The following is a 13447-nucleotide window of genomic DNA, read 5'->3' on the forward strand; positions in this document are numbered from 1 at the left end:
ATGACAAAGGAAGCTCTAGCCAGCGCTGGTCCACCCATGGCTGGAAGCACACACGGTGCTCTCCATGGATGCATCAGCTATGGCAGTGGTGGGTTCTGGAACAGTGGCTCGATGGACAATGGTGCCTACTGGCCTTTTTCAGCAAGCAGCTATGCCCACCAGAGCTCAAATACAGTGACTTTAACCCAGAGCTCGTGGTGCTATATTTGGCCATTTGGCATTTCCGCTACTTCCTCGAGGGTAGTCTGTTCACAGCCTTCACAGATCACAAGACCCTCACTGATGACCGTACGAGGGGCCATACAAAGCTCTGGCGATGCCAAAGTATCCGTGGTCCACCAGACAGCAGTGCCACCTCTCATACGTGTCTGAGTTCATGACCGACATCCGACACAGGGCTGGCAAGGACAATGTAGTGGCAAATGTGCTCTCCCGTCCAGCCATCAACACTGTCGTGCCTGGCCTGGATTACGAGCAACTCGCTCAGGCACAGAGGAATGATGGAGAGTCACAGGCTTGTGGACCACCATGTCGGGCCTCAAACTCAAGGATATCCAGGTGTCCAGCAGCCCGGATACATTGCTCTGCGACATCTCAACAGTGGTCCCGCCGCAGTGGAGGGTGTAGGTCTTCAGTCTGATCCATGACCTCGCTCCCCCAGCAGTAAAGACAACCGTGCGGTTGGTCACAGAGTGGTTTGTGTGGCACGGGCTGAAGAAGGAGGTGGCAGAACTGGCCAGGAACTGTACCAGGTGCCAGATATCCAAGGTCCAGTGACACACACGAGCCCCCATCCAGAACTTCGACCCGGCAGTTAGCCCCTGTCAGTGTCCAAGGAGGCTCGTTACCTCCTCAGGATGGTGGATCAGGCCACAAGGTGGCCAGAGGCCTTCCCGATTAAGAAGGCCTCGTGGAAACATGTGCCAGGAATTTGGTCAGCCAATAGATCACCCATTTCGGAGTTCCAGCGCATGTCACTAACGACAGAGAGGCAGTTCAGGTCTGCCCTGTGGACTCAGATGGCGAAGCTCCTGGGGGTCAAGCTCTACCACACCACATCATACAATCCGCAGTCCAAAGGGTTGGTAGATAGGTTCCACAGGTACCTGAAGGCATCGCATATGGCCAAGGTCTCTGGATCAAACTTGGCGGACGAACTACCCAGGGTCATCCTCGGGATTAGGACGGCCCTCAAGGAGGACCTGCAGGCTTCAGCAGCGGAGATGATCTATGGCGCACTGCTTTCCCTGCAGGGTGAGTTTTTCAGCCCAGACCCTGACATCACAGCCACCGACAAAAACCTGCTGGCAAACCTACGCAGGCAACTGGCCTTCCTAGCTCCCCCACCACCTGTACGCCATGGCACCCGGCCATTTCATCTCCCAAAGAGCTCGACTGAGCCCAGTTCATTTTTGTGCGGAAGGAACCACAAGGTGCACCACTACAGCGACCGTACGAGGGGCCATACAAAGTCTTGCAACAAGCCGGCGGAACCTTCACCCTGGACATTGGGGGGAGAGAGGAAGTTTTTACGGTGGACTGCCTATAGGTGGCCCATCTGGAGATGTCACAGCCATTGCAAATGGCTGTGCCCAAGCTCCGGGTTCGGCCGCCTAATCAACAGGATGCGTAGCCAGTTCTGAGGGGATGGGTGGGGTTGTGTAACATCCTCATGGCAAACTATGTGGCAGTGCAGCCATGAGAAAATTGTGTTGTCAGAAGTTTCTCTCTGACTCCAGCATCCCTTCCAGTGTTCACCCTGGGTTGGTGGGCAGAGAAGTGTGGTGGGAAGGGAGGGGGTGATGGGTAGGGAGGGGTTGGTGGACAAATAGGGGTGATGGGGAGGGAGGGGTTGGTGGATAAATAGGGGTGATGGGGAGGGAGAAGTGGTGGGGAGGGAGTGGTTGATGGGGAGGGAGGGGTTGATGGGGATGGAGGGGTGATGGGGAGGGAGTGGTTGATGGGGAGGGAGGGTTAGGGTTAGGGTATTGGTGTGTCCTTTAAATCAGGTCTCATTCCTGTGAGGTTTATTCCTGTGGAGACCGTTTTGTTCAGGGTTGTCCAGTTCCATTGGTGGTGGTGGGGGTGGGGGTGGGGATGGGGGTGGTGGGGGTGGGGGGTGGTGGGGGTGGGGAGTGGGGGTGGGGGGTGGTGGGGGTGCGGGGTGGTGGGGGTGGGGGGTGGTGGGGGTGGTGAGGGTGGGGGGTGGGGGTGGGGGGTGGTGGGGGTGGGGGGTGGTGGGGGTGGGGGGTGGGGGTGGGGGTGGGGGTGGTGGGGGTGGGGGGTGGGGGTGGGGGGGGTGGGGGTGGTGGGGGGTGGGGGTGGGGGTGGTGGGGGTTGGGGGTGGGGGGTGGTGGGGTTGGGGGTGGGTGCTGAGTGAGGCAGAAGGGTTGATCATAGTGCAATTGTAAAAAGTCAGGTCGGGGTTTGACAGAAGCGATATTTTGTAGCAGTTCAGCCTTGTAAGGTGTAAGGTGTACACCTTGCAACCTTGTGTAAGGTGCCGTGATTATGTCGATGTCAGCAATGAAGCCACCCAGTGCTGTGGATAAACTTTAACTTGCTGATAGAACATGGTGTTTGGGCAACCGTAATCATGGCAGGTAAGGCAGGTAGGATCTGGGTGACGGAGGGAGCCCCTGGGCTACGGGGTCTAGTTGAAAAGAAAAATATGCCACCAGTCTCCGTTCCTTCCCACGATACTGTGTCCGAACCGCTGTCACACTTTCCTCTTTTAAGGTGACAAACAGTTGAAATGGACGGTCAAATCGTGGGCATCCCACAGCCGGGGCAGAGGTTGGGGATGTTTTTAGTGCCCGAAAGGCACCATATGTTCAAATAGTTTAAAATTGACTTGGTTGAAACGCAACCAGCTGCCCTAAAATGATACCCAAGAGTCAGACAATCTCCTTCCAATGGAAACACTGTAGCTAATCTCAGCATAAGCCCTTGGCACCATATGCGCTGTCTTGGATTCTTTGCCTGGTTCTTTTTCTCTCGGCAGGGACCCAGATCAACCTCGTATGAGGGACCACAATGGGAAAGAGTTCGGGCTCAAGGGTCCCAAGGTGCACTGCTGCTCCGTCCGATGTCCCAGTGACCTTGTGGCCACTTACACCATACATAGTGATCTTCCCAGCGAGAGATTACCGACTCCGCCAATGTTACACTTTAGTCCTGTCAAGGTACAAGAAGTCCAACCAAACCACAAAGTCCAACACACAGAGAATTGATTCGAGTCCTACTAGTGGGAATGAGCAGTAATTAGGGTTGGGTCGACAAGGTCACCTCCCCAGTACTGTTGAACCTCATTCAAAGTACAAGGTTACTGAATACAATATTGAAGACATTTTGGTGCATTTGATTAAGTGACCATTTCTTCGAGGGGATTGTTTCAAGCTGAGGTGTTACAGTGTTTTCTTATTTCTAAAGACAGGAAAATGGTTATCATAGAATTGGCTTTCTAGAATGAAAAGATATGGATTTGTGGCAGATATGATCAAAAGGGGCCTTTAAGACAGTGTGAGCTTAGCACTTGGCACATGTCAATGTTGCTTCCCCAGTGATCATGATTTTGAACAGGGTTAGTTAAATTAAAGACACTGGAGCAAAGTCATTAGGGCCTTTGCTCTGCTCCCTCTGCAGGCTTTTGATGTTTCCACATTCTCTTTGACAAGCTTGTTGTGCCATCAGTTGTTTTTGGGTGGGAACCCGTTTATGAATGGGCTGCGTCTGACAGCTGGTTATGTGTAACAGCAGGGAATAGTGTTATTTGTGCAGAAGACCAGGGGCTGGCTTTATTTATGGAAGAGGTGATAATCATTTAAAAGTCTGCTCTATCTTTCAGAATAGGGTTATCATAACATCTTAACTCTTCTACCCAGCACATTCACTTCATTACATTGTCAACCAATACCACAGATCGGGTGGACAGTCAGAACCTTTGTCCTCACAATAATGATGTTCCATTCTAGAGGGCACAGCATGAAGATGAGAGAGGGGGAGAGGATGGAAAGTTTAAAGGAGATGTGCAGGCAGAGTTTTGATTTTGCGCAGAGCATGAACTGCCAGACATAGAGGTAAAAGCAGATATGACACCTGCACTCGGTTTTATAAAGTTAACATTCCATATTTTATTAAAAATAGGCATTTTAGACAATTATACACTTTCTATGCAGAGATGATGGGCACCATAATGTTGATGTTCTCGGGCAGGCGATGGAGATGCCCAAGGATGGGGCATTGGAGATGCCCAAGGATGGTTCTTCATTGAAGACAGCAGCACATTCTCCAGGTCACTGCCACCCGGTTCAAGATGTTTCTAAGGAGGATCCGCCATGGTCTTATCGGCGTATCCTCCTCCCATGCAATGCGAACTGGATGTTCTCTGGGGTGACAGTGACCTGAACTCCCTGAGTCTTTCAGGACGATTGTGAAATCTTCGTCGTCTTCTTCTATTATCGTATCCATTTTTCTAGTGGGGTGGTGAGATGGGAAATATATTGGGGTAATTTTATTTTTTTGAAGCATAATTAGATGCGAGAGTCGTTGAATATAGCTGAAAATCAATCAGATAATCCGATCACTTGCCCACTGCATGATGTTTATATAGTGAATGGGGATTGTGATGTCACTCAAACCAACCAATGAAAACCCAAAGAAAATCTCCTTTTAAGGTGTAAAACCTGCCTGATGTTGATCTATTATTAATTATATGATTATAAGTTGAGGAAACCCCCAAAGAAAATCTCCTTTTAAGGTGTAAAAGCTGCCTGACCTTACAGTTCTACACGACAAGTTACTAGACTTTAGACATGGTACAGATATTCAAAGATGCACCATTCCTAGAACCATCTCACAATGACACACTGAAGCAGGCAGCCTGGCCCTTCTAGTCCAGGCTGAACACTTTCTCTCTTTCTTAATATTTATTTAAAATCCCAGAACAGAACATGAATTACTCCATGTGTGGTTCCGCTGTTTAAGAAAGGGTCCAAATGTAATCCTGGGAATTATAGGCCCGTGAGTCTGACGTCTGTGGTGGGCAAGTTGATGGAAAGTGTTCTGAGTGTTAGAAATAGAAGTACCTTTAAAAAAATTGCTCGAGACAAAAATTGAGAACAAAGAACATTTATTTTACAACAATGCAAAGTTGGGTGCTTCCCCTTACCCTGGGAATACACACATACACTGGGGCTCACCCAACTTTTATACAGTTGATTTCAGTATAGGAATACCCTCTCCCTTACATTCTTCTGCCTCCTGCTGGAGAGGTTTGGCATTAGGCAATCCTTCCTGCCGACGTGCAGTTTCAGTATACTTGGAGGACCAGGGGGTATCCTGTCGGTGTCCCTTCATGTCATTGTCCTTATTCACACCTTCCTGATTCTTGGGGCTACAGTCTCTTGGTATGCAGAGTTGGCTCATCCTGTCTAGGGTTGGCTAATTTAACATGTATAAATCTGTGTAAGGTTAGCTAATTAGATATGTAGGACTTGGTACTTCTGTCCAGGGCTAGGAGACCCTTATCTGATCCAGACTACCTCAACTTCCTACATTCTATTGTTCCTTACCACTCCTTATCTTAGTCTTATGGTGGCTCTTGTCACAAAGACTAGAAGATTCTTATGTTAATCGTGCTGACTCTGCTTTCCTGCATCCTAATCCCCAAGCTCATCCTGTTTGTACTGGTTACAGCCATTAACTGATGTATGAATTTTAGTTTCCTTCATGTTCATAATTTTAGATCAGTTTTCCCATCTCTCACATGAGGGATGGTATTTACAAATATTTGGAGGTACAGGGATTGCTAGGGAGTAATCAGCATGGTTTTGTCAGGGGTAGATCATGCTTGACAAACCTGATTGAGTATTTCGAGGGGGTTACAAAAAAGGTAGATGAAGGGAAAGCTGTGGATGTTGTCTATTTAGACTTTAGTAAAGCTTTTGACAAAGTTCCCCACAGGAGGTAAGGAAAAAAGGTGGAGGCATTAGGTATAAATGAGGAGGTAGTGAAATGGATTCAGCAATGGTTGAATGGGAGGTGTCAGAGAGTAGTGGTAGAAAATTGTTTGTCCAATTGGAGACCGGTGACTAGTGGAGTTCCTCAGGGATCGGTCCTCGGTCCACTATTGTTTGTAAAATATATTAACGATCTGGAAGTAGGGGTGGAGAATTGGATAAGCAAGTTTGCGGATGATACAAAGATTGGTGGTGTTGTGGACAGTGAGGAAGATTACCGTAGATTAAAAGGTGATTTAGGAAGGCTGGAGGTGTGGGCTGAGAAATGGCTGATGGAATTTAATACAGATAAGTGTGTGGTGTTACATTTTGGAAAGGCAAATCTAAATAGGTCATATGCATTAAATGGTAGGCTATTGAGATGTGCCGAGCAACAAAGGGATTTAGGAGTTGTGGTAAATCGTACCCTCAAGGCTGATACTCAGATAGATGGTGTGGTGAAGAAGGCATTTGGAATGTTGGCCTTCATAAATCGGAGTATTGAATTCAAGAGTAGGGAGGTTATGATGAAATTGTACAAGGCATTTGTGAGGCCAAATTTGGAGTACTGTGTACAGTTTTGGTCACCAAATTATAGGAAAGATATAAACAAAATAGAGAGAGTGCAGAGAAGGTTCACGAGAATGTTGACAGGATTTCAAGGTTTGAGTAACAGGGAAAGTGTGTGCAGACTGGGTTTTTTTTCTCTGGAGCGTAGAAGATTGAGAGGGGACTTGATAGACGTGTTTAAGATTTTAAAAGGGACAGACAGAGTAAACATGGATAGGCTTTTTCAATTAAGAATGGGGGAGATTCAAACTAGAGGGCATGGTTTAAGATTGAAGGGGGAAAATTATAAGGGGAACATGAGGGGAAATTTCTTTATGCAAAGGGTGGTAGGGATGTGGAATGAGCTTCTGACAGACGTGGTCGAGGTGGGATCATTGGTTACATTTAAGGAAAGACTGGATAGTTACATGGATAGGAGAGGACTGGAGGGGTGCTTGTCAGTGGGACTAGGAGGGTGGGGATTTGTTACGGCATGGACTAGTAGGGCGGAACTGGCCTGTTCTGTGCTGTAAGTGGTTATATGGTTATAGTACATATTGTTACGGAGTCCAGAGGACCCCAAAAACCATCAATAAAAGATAGGCACCACAGCACTGGGTTACTTAAAGAAAAGTAGTTTTTAATTATATTTGAAGAAGAAAAGAGAATTAAATTGTAACTGATTCCTGTGAGAAACCCAGCTTACTGATGAAATCATCTCACAGTGAGTGAAGTGATTCAACTTTCTTGCAAGATCAGGTCTCCTTCAGAGAAGGCAGACCCACTGATGTACAACGACCTTTTTTATGCATTTCTTTGTGTTCATAACCACTCCTTTGTTAATTTATCTGGTCATTTAACTGAGCAACTGTTTATTTAACCTATCAAAAGCTGTTCCACTCGTCATCTTAAAACCCGTCCTTGTTTACTTCTCCCATTCCCCTGATTTTGCGACCCCAACTCTTTATTTATTTTTATCTTTATTTGGTAAGATACTTTGTCACATGTTCCCGTTCTTTCCAGTCTTTTTAAAAGATCATTGTTGGGCGGTCTCAGTTGCCCCAATAATGCCTCGGACAAAGACTGAGGGGAACGATAGGATTTATTTCATGAGAGACTGCTGGCCCGGGTCCAAGGCTAGATGAGTGGGAAGGAGAGGGGACTCGACTTTTATGGGCCAGAGTCACATGGGCAGGACTAAGGGAGGACCCAAGGTAGAAGGACACCCGAAGGGAGGGGCAGCCAGCGCATACCATCATATCAGTACAATTACCCCCCTTTAAAAATTGGAACCCACTGGAACACAACACCCGAGGGTGACCCCACAACCATAGTAACAGCAACAGTACAGTAACACAACAGCAGCAGGACAAAACCCACCAAACCCCACCCCCCCGCCCCACCATCAGCTCGAGCAGGGGTGGCCAAACCGCGACTAGCGAGCCACATGTATGCGACTCGCTGCCAGTCTCCCACCCCCCAACTCGTGCTGACGGTCTCCCCAACACCCCCGCCCCGACCCGCACTGCTGATCTCCACCCACCTTGCCCACACAATTCGCGCTGCCGTTTCCCCCACCCTTCACCCGGCCAACTCGTGATGCAGGTCCCCCCCTCTCACCTGGATGACTTGTGCTGCTGGTCTCCTCCCACCCTCGCCCGGCCAACTCTCACTGCTGGTCTCCACCCCTCTCGCCCGGCCTACACGCGCTGCCGGTTTCTTCCCCCCACCTTCAATTCACCGACTCGCACTGGCGATTACCCCACCCCCTCGCTTGCCCGACTTGCGTCTTTAATAGCCTGATATTTGTAGAATTTTATTTTAGTCATAAAAAGATATGATTTTAATGACTAATTTTGTAGGGTGGAATCTGATTAAAATATCTCTCCTTTTTTAACATGTCTGTGTCTTTATGATAACTGAAACGAATACAAATTAACAGTTTAGAAACTGCAGGCATGAATAAATATGATGGTATTTAACATCCATTTCTGAACATTGCTATAATATTTTTGTTACAAAATGTGGATGTAACAATGAAAACGTCTGTGGGAATTTTGTTCATCTGCGACTGACTCTCAAGCATCTGAGCTTTATTGTTTGTGGCTCTTACATTAAGCAAGTTTGGCTACCCTTGAGCTTGAGGTTAAGCTGCTCAGGCACCCTCCTCTGTCTGCCGGACCGCTGTAGGGCCGGCATGTCCATATGGTGCTCCTCCGGGGAGGGGACCGACAGGGAAGCATCCATTGCAGGGACTGTCTGAAAAGGGGTGTCAGCGGTGAACTCCCGGACTGTTGGGAGCTCTTCCACTGTTGCATGGGGGGTAGATGCCTGGACGTCTGGCTGCAAGGCAAGCAGCTCAGGCTCCAGTGTTGTGCTCTAATGCTGCACGATCGGGTACGCGGCATGGTCAGTAGCCAGCAAGGCGGTCTCAGGGTCTCCAGCCCTTGCCAGGTCTCGAATTGGCACAGTGTCCTCGTGGCCATCCGGATACCTCACAAAGGCGTATTGAGGGTTTGTATGTATGAGGTTAACCACTTCAACCAGTGGGTCCGTTTTAGGGCCCCTGATGTGCTTCCGAAGCAGAACCAGCCCTGGGGTGGTCAGCCAGGAAGGGAGGAGGAACCATTCACTGATGTCCTAGGAAAAGCAAGGAGGCATTCATGCGGGGTTGTGTTTGTAGTGGTGCAAAGTAAAGATCAGATGGCGTGAATGGCTTTGGGCAAGATGTCCTGCCAGCGAGATATTGGCAAATTTTTAGATCTGAGGGCCAGGAATGTCGCCTTCATGACGGTGCCATTCTCCCTTTCCACCTGGCCATTACCTCTGGTCTGCTTTTCAATGGCGGAATGCCCTAGCTTGGAGCCGTGGAGGGTGCTAGACAAGAAAGTGATGAGGTGCCCCCCTTGGTTGAGGGTAGTGGTGAAAGATACCTCAGAGGCATTGCTCTGCACCTGGAATGGGGATTCCTCATCCACGGCCTGCATCATGGCGTCTGCGATGTCGTGTCTGATGCGAATGAAGGCTGCCTGTGCCTCAGGTGGGAGGGGAAAAGTTGTAGCTTGGGCTAGTGGGTGGACCTTGTCCAAGAAGCGAGGGACCTACTGCGAGTAATAGGAGAATAGGACAAGGCACCTGCAGAGGGCTATTAGCGTGTGGGGGAGAGGTAACTCCATTAATGGGCGCATTCTTTCTGGATCTGGGCTGAGGACACCATGGGCCATGGTGGCGAGGTGGGTGATGCTAAACACACACTTCTTCTTGTTGTAAGTGAGGTTCAGCTCCCCAGCCATCTGGAGGAATTTTTCCAGGTTAGCATCGTGGTCCTACTGTTTACGGCCGCAGATAGTGACATTATCCATATACGGGAACGTCACCTTTAGCTTGTGCTGTCTACCTTGCGATCCATCTCCTGCTGGAAGATGGAGATCCCGTTCATGACCCCAAAGGGAACTCGGCAGAACGGGTACAGGCTCCCGTCTGCCTTGAAGGTGATGTAGGGTTTGTCCTTCAGGTGGATGGGGATTTGGTAATACGCCGACTTCAGGTCAATCATGGAGAAAACCTGGTAGCGGGCTATCTCGTTGACCATGTCAACGATCCTCGGCAGGGGGTAGGCATCCAGTTGGATGTACCGGTTAATAGTCTGGCTGTAATCCAAGGCTATTCTCGGCTTACTACCCCTTTCAACCACCAGGACTTGGGCTCTCCAGGGGCTGTTACTGGGCTCTGTGACACCTTCTACCAGGAGTCGCCGCACCTCCGCCTTGATAAAGTCTCTGTCTGCGGAACAATAGCGCCTAATTCTGGCACCAATTGGCTTGCAGCCTTATATAAGATGAGGGAAGAGTGCCGGTGGGGTGATGCGAGAGGCCGAAGGTTGGCAGGACTGCTAGGTTGGCATACTGTGTAACGTGAGTGGAGGTTGGCGCCCGCGAAGGCAAGGGTGATACTTTGCATGTGGCAATGGAAATTGAGGCCCAGGAGGACTGAGACGCAGAGTTTGGGCATGACCAGGAACCTGAACCCTGTGTATGTCTCCCCTCCCACAGTAATATCGGCCAAGCAGCGCCTGAGGGTACCAACAGTCTTATTCTTGGCAGCGAGGGCGATCGAGCAGGTGGTGGGGTGGACTTTTAAAGTCGGGGAGTGGGCCACACTCGGGATAATGAAGCTTTCTGTGCTGCCACTGTCGAACAGGCTCTTTGTTACCTGCCCGTTGACTTGCACGACCTTCATAGAGCTCCTGAGGTCATGAGGGATGTCACTGGTCGGAGTGGTGGCAGCCAGGACCATCTCAGGGTCAGAGACATCGCTCTCCGGTTATGGCATCTGGAGGCTTGTGGAGCGTCGGTAGGGTGTCCTAGTCATTGCTCGTGTTGACCACATCGACGTTGGTTATGGGGTGTGGCGTGCAGCAACTGATGGTGTCCGGAGTCATGGAGAGCATCAGCTGGGTGGCCTGAACATTACCTGTGTTGACTATGTCATTCTCATCATCATCGGGGGCCTGCTGTGTCGGCCGCTGCTTGGCCCAAGATGGCGGCGTCACATGGGTGCTTCCCCCAGCCATGTTCATTGTGTCGGAGAAAGTGACATCGTTGGGGCCGGTGGCAGTAACGTCATTATGTCAGCCAGAATTGATGTCACACCATGAGACAGAAGTGATGCTGGCGAGCGCTGTGGCTAGTCCAGGTACTCGGGGTACATGCTGCAATCGTCACTGGCAGAGCCAGATGCTGCACCGTCAGAGTTGTGGAAGGCAGAAGTTGTAGCGGGAAAATTGGCACCACCCCGCTCGCGTATTTGGAGGGGTCCGCGGGGAAGTGGGGAGGTCATAGAGGGCCACTGAGCTGCCGGCTGATTTTGAGAGCCACACTTTAGTAAAGTCAACTTTCTTGCCGCATCGGGAACAGTACTGGTTCCTAGCTGAGCAGTGTTGGCATGATAGTCAGTCTGACCCACACCAGGACCCACAGTACTTACAGGAATGCCGGGCACCTGATGCAGCGACGTTCTCCTCCACAGCTCGGTCTATGGCTGCAGCTGCAGTGTGAGAGGGCCATGAGGGAACAAGGGTGAACTTAGAATCGAAGGCTTCGATGTGCATTGCTGCAGTTTCCAGGTTTCAGAACACTTGCCCTGTCTTGGTCAGGGCGTAGACATTATCTTCCATCAGCTTCTGCTGGATGGCCCACAAGCGTAGCCCTCGGACGAAGGCGTCCCGGGTCAGCCTTCCCCGGGTTCAGCCAGACACGGTCGGGCCAACTCTCGCAGGTGTCCCAAGTAAGCCATCTCCCTGGGTTGCTCTGCTTGGGTGTTGAAGAGGTACCTTGGTCAGACCGCATTAATGGGGGTCTTGTACAATTTCTCAAAGGTGTCCATTGTGCTCTTGCACATGGAGCAGCCTTTGGTTGCCTGGAAGGCGTGGGGACCCATCTTTGACCAGAGTAGGACCGGCCTCTTCCGATCTGAGTCCAGGATGCCACCTGCATGCGCCTCGATGATTGCCTCGACCGCGTGCTGCCATATCTCAAAGCGTGTCTGGGCTTCTGGGTGGTGTGGGTCAACTTCGAAGCTCCCTGGGCTCAGGAGTTTTTCCATGACAGGCATGGGAACATTTTGTGGATTAAATTGTGGTGCGCTGTTAGCAAGAATCAGATGCACACAAGGTAAAGACAGTACAACAGGCTTTAATCCACAAAGACTTCTACAGAGCCAGGCTGGGGGTAGCTGCAGTAACTCTGAGTGAGGCCTCGGGAGGCCAGCGCAGGGTTTTATCCTGGAGGGTGATTGACACCCAACCGGGTTGGGCTTGATCCCTTCAGGCCGACTGATTGACAGCTGACCAGGTGTTGTCCTGTCTCCTTGCACTTCTTCAGGTACAGAGGTTCCCCCCTGCAGTTGGCCGATGACGTACCACCACAAATTTCCATTCAAGCAAACTTTCCTTATGATCTCCTAGTGAGGGTCGCATGATGTAGTGAAGTGAGATGGACGCTGGCCCAGGGGCTCTCCAAACACAAACATTTTACATCTATTAAAAACCCCCAAACCCACTTTTGGTCAGACAGCTGCAGTATGGACCAGAGACCAAAGTCGAAGCAACTAGATTCAGCTATTGAGCTAATTCTGACAGTTGTCTGTCGAGACAATTATTTCCGGGAGAAAAAGGAGTCAAAATACTTACAAATGATGAGGGAATGCTCCGGGATCAGCAGAATGACATAAAAAGTAAATCTGCAAGCAAAAACAACAAGGAATCAACGTGGAAACCTCCAGAACAGATCGAGGGGCCTTACGGTGATGAAAATGGCGGGGCCACTTCAAGGCCTGCCAGTGAAGTCGGAGGCCAGCCCACCTGACAGGAAAAAAAACTGCAAATTGATATTGCCTTTCTATAAGAAATCCATCTTCTCACACAGGAGCCTAAGAAACTGAGGAAAGAATCGATAGGACAGGTATTAACATCATCTGTTCACACCAAGGCCAGGGTAATCAATAACAACACTTTGAGAGACGATGATTGATCCACAAGGCTGATATGTATTAGTTGATGGTCAGATTTACTCAGAACCCTGGAGACTTTTAAATCTCCCACCACCTAACAGTGAAAATGATTCCTTTATTCAGAATATTTTTCTCAAGGTATCAGGGGACAACAAAATATACTTGGAGGGGGTGGCTTTAGTTTTTGCTTGGATCCTGTTCTGGACAAGTCACCTCGAGAATATCCCGAATAAAAGCAGGCAAAACTACCTTGGCTTTCCTGAAAGATTAAAATTTGACAGATGTGTGGAGGCCAATGCCTCCATTTTTCCTCGACTCGGATTGGCCTTTCTTTGTTATCAACACAGCAAATTCGGAGAACATTCGTCTGAATACTTATCTTGAACCTT

The 13447-nt window shown here is 49.6% G+C and overlaps 1 long non-coding RNA gene across 1 annotated transcript in view; it reads left to right on the forward strand.

Annotated features, from left to right (window-relative positions):
* The first annotated feature begins 4699 nt into the window (after positions 1–4699).
* Positions 4700–13447, forward strand: part of LOC138750495 (uncharacterized) — a 35006-nt gene continuing 26258 nt past the window's right edge. Inside the window, exon 1 of the long non-coding RNA XR_011349365.1 lies at positions 4700–4759. This is a non-coding gene — a long non-coding RNA (uncharacterized lncRNA). The remainder of the gene's footprint in view (positions 4760–13447) is intronic.

This window comes from Narcine bancroftii, unplaced genomic scaffold, assembly GCF_036971445.1.
Source record: "Narcine bancroftii isolate sNarBan1 unplaced genomic scaffold, sNarBan1.hap1 Scaffold_154, whole genome shotgun sequence".
In the NCBI taxonomy this organism is placed as follows: domain Eukaryota; kingdom Metazoa; phylum Chordata; class Chondrichthyes; order Torpediniformes; family Narcinidae; genus Narcine; species Narcine bancroftii.